Source organism: Cyprinus carpio, chromosome B4 (genome assembly GCF_018340385.1).
Source record: "Cyprinus carpio isolate SPL01 chromosome B4, ASM1834038v1, whole genome shotgun sequence".
In the NCBI taxonomy this organism is placed as follows: domain Eukaryota; kingdom Metazoa; phylum Chordata; class Actinopteri; order Cypriniformes; family Cyprinidae; genus Cyprinus; species Cyprinus carpio.
This window is the reverse complement of record NC_056600.1, coordinates 27,170,023-27,174,082: the sequence shown is the minus strand read 5'-3', so window position 1 is coordinate 27,174,082 and position 4,060 is coordinate 27,170,023.

Here is a 4,060-nt window from a genome sequence, read left to right as displayed (position 1 = left end):
TTATGATCACACTTGTATGAATTTTCCTGTGATAAGGATATTAACTGGAAAATTGGTGGGTGTCTCCACATACATGAGAAATCATATCAGCAGAAAAGCTTGAAATGATCTTTTTATAAAAACGAACAATTCAGATCGAAAAGCATTCTGTAATCTTGTGAAAAGTTGTATTTTCTCTTTAAAGGCGAGGTCCATATGGATAAAGGTCAGCACTGTGAATTGCATATATGCAGCGACAATAAAACATTGTGCTTATTCATAAATAAATTAAAATTGTCTCACTTTTCCAAATATTATGGCTACTTCTGCCGGGTGCTGTTGTGGCAAACTTAACTGCATGTGCTTGAGGCGGAATATATTAAGAGCTCATTATGGATTATGATGTAAATTAAATAAACCTAAATTATTTGAAAAGACAAATGAACGGTAGTAACTAAAAAAAAAACTTAGGGGGGGGGAAACCTTTAAACCCTCTAGACATCTTTTTTAAAGCTTTAAAGCATTTTCGCTTTGATAAATTTCTTAGAACGGCTGTAATGGAGAGTTTTTTTTAACAGGGGTTTTTTCCTTTGAAACACAAAAAAAAAATTGAAATAAAATTGAATTTTAGTTTTGAGAAGGCCAACCTTTCCAAAAACTAAAAAAATTTTTTTTTTCATTTTCTGTAATCGTCCTATCTAAACTGTTCTGCAAGTTTATCCCCCAAAAGACACTGTGCATATAAAGCCCAAGAGTTTTCACACCTTTATCTCGCCCCACAAGTATACAGAATCCCCAACCCCCCAGCTAATAAATTTCGGCGTTTTTGGCGTGAGGGGGGTTTTGGGTTGTCTTTATGGAGGAAACATGCCTGCACTCACAGCAGACCTACTTTTTTTTTCAATTTTCCCGGCCCATATTATTATTTCACTACCAAAATAATAAAAAATATCAATTGAAATTAACATTTTTTACAAAATCATTGTTTTTTTAAAAGGGGTTTGGGAAGGTTTTAAGCCCAAGCGGAGCCTCCATCAGCTCCCCCGTTCACACTCACGCCCCGCCTAACGGGCCACTCGTCCGAAAGTTTTGATTAACAAATAAATTTTGAGCAAATACAATTTATGTCATGAGCCCAAATTTGAAAGACAGAAAAACTTTTAGTTTACCTAAAGGGGAAGATGTTTTTATTGTAAGTTAATGCTTTTAAATAGGGAAATTTTAGAGAGAGAGGAGAGAGAGAGAGAGAAAACCGTGGTTGGCTACCCCTAAATTTGGGAGTATTTATTGAAGACAAACCCAAAACCCCGGGCAACCACACCCCCCCAGTGTTTTTCTTTAAAAAGTATGTTTTTTTTTTTATTACAGGCTATAGGGTTTTGAAATAATATTTTAGTTCAAAACTTAAGTGCCATTTTTAAAAAAAAAAAGCTTAGGCAACGTTTCACAGCCTTCAGTTTTTGCTTTAAAAAAATCCATACCATTTGAATTTTACATTTTTTCCCCTCCAAATACTAACCTTTAAAGCCCAAAATTCTATAATGGTAAAATTTATGGGCCGAGGGCACTTTAATGACATTTTTTTTTTTTTTTAAATTTAAGTAGCTACATAAAACACTCAAAAAACTGGGTTGTTTAACCCAACTTTGGGCCCAAAAGGGGTAACCCAAAAACCCATGGGAAATTTTACTTTCTTTTTTAATTGGGTTGCCCAAATTTGACCCAAAGTTGGGTTGAATAACCCAGATTTTTTAGAGTGGAGGTAAAAGCAAAAAAAAATATGAATAAATTTGGATCCCCCCATTTTTTTAAAGAATAAACACTTTTATCTACAAGAATAAACATGATAACATATTAAATTCATAGAAATAATTTAAGAATTAAAACCTGATAACATATTATTAAATTTAAAAACCTGAAAATTTATAATTCATAAAAATTTAAGAAATTAAAACCGATAACTATTATAATTCATAGAAATAATTTAAGCAATTAAAAAACCTTTTTTTAAATTGAACTTAAATACTATTAAACGCTTTAAAATCTAAAAGGGTTTTATAAGAAAAAAGGGTAAAAATGTCACCGCTTTTAAAATAGTTCTTTTATTTTGTTAAAAAGGCATTTAGAGAAAATAAAATCGTTTTTTTTTTTTTTTTTTTTAAAGAACAATTCCTGATAAAAGCGACAACAACCCTTATACAACCTTTTTGAAATCGTCCCCCGGGAAACGCCGAGGCAGGTTGGGGGGGATGATTGTGCTGCACAAAAATCATTTTTAGAGCAATGAAAAAAAAAAATAAAAAAACCGGGTAGCCTATTAGGGCCCCGACTCGTTCCTAAGATATAATAATTATAAAAACTGTTAACCCACAGTAACAAAATTTTTAAAGTATAAAATGCTTAAAAGCTTTAACAGAGTTCTAGAGGGTATTTAATAGGTCTGCCCCCCCCGTAAGATTTTTTTTTTGTTATAGCCTTTATTTGCATTATTAATAACAGAGGTTTATATTTAAATTTAATCTATAATCCATAATGAACCTTAATTTTTCGTGTCAAACACATGCATTTAAATTTGCCAAAGCACAGGCAGAAGTAGCCCCAATAATTTTAAACAAGGAGACATTTTAATTATTTTTTAATAAACAAATGTTTTTTGTCGGCTGCAAGATGAAATTACAGTGCTCTTTCCACATGACTGCCTTTTAAAAAGAAAACAACTTCCCGATATAAGCTTTGGTTTTTAATTGATTCGTTTTTTAAAAAACATTTAAAAATTTCTGTAGAATTTTTTCTAGATGTGAGACACCACAATTTTTAAATTAATTATTATCAGGAAAATTTCGCATCATGCCCATTAATAATTTTCGCACAAACACTTTAATTGAATAAAAATTCACATTTTTCTACATTACAACGTAAATTTTTTTTTACATGCAATTATCCCAAAATAAAAAAAACAAAATTTTTAATGAAGATAAAAAAAAAAAAGAATAAATGCTGGGGGACTCAGCATGACTCACGCCAAAAAACTTGCACCGACAAATTTTCACACCGCATTTAAAAACGGCTGCAATTTATTTTTTTTTTCTTTTTAAAATATGAAAGCAAAAAAGAAGGCTCCCTTTAAAATCACTGAAGGGTCAAAAGAAACCTTTATTTTTCTTTTGTGTATTTTTTTTGATTAAATGAGAGAAATTAGTTTAAAAAAGAGAACGATTAATCCCCAATCTTTGACTTTTTGATTTAGCAAACTGCAGGTTTTTTTTATTTGTTTTTTGTTTTTAATTAGGCCCAAATAAGGGAACGAAATTATAAGTGCCTCAGTTTTTCAAAAAAAGAAAATAAATTTATTTAAAAAAGAGAAATTTTCTTAATCAGTGTACAGACAAATATTTTCCCAAAAAGTTGTCTGTCAAAAAAAGGGCGGTAACAAAACAAAAAAAGATGTTGTTTTATTAAAGGAATTAAAAATAAATTAAAATATAGGCCTAATAATGAGAATATTGAATTTTTCATAAAATCCATGTTGCCAAGCTCACTAAAATAGGGGTACCACTTTAAGCCTGAGGCAAAGTAAACTACAATTTTTTTTGAATAATATAACACAATTAATTAAAAATAATACTGCACACCTATTTAAAAGGTCAAATCTAAAATAGGTTTTTAATACTTTTTTAGCTTTTGAGAAAATAACCAAAGGCACAGGCTTGAAATTTTTCCCGCTGAATTCGTTCTAAGAAATGCACATAACTTCATAATTACCAAACTTTCATCTGTGAATAGTAAATATTTTAACTATAGTGTTTTTCTTCATTTTCCCTGACTGCAGCCGTCAAATGTAACACATCAGCGAGGCAAAAACTGACGTCTATTGCGAAAATGTGCTTCGATGCGCTTGTTTGAAAACTTGGGATTAAAGCGCCACTCAGCGGTCAAAAGCTGCAAATGCACTTTGCAGACGCCGCGGCGGCGGTACGAGCGGCGGTAGAAGTAACGTTTTGGATGTCCACCTACTGTAGATAACAGTTGAGCCAGGGGATCAGCGCAATAGTATACACAGACCTCTAAAGTCACGAGTGTG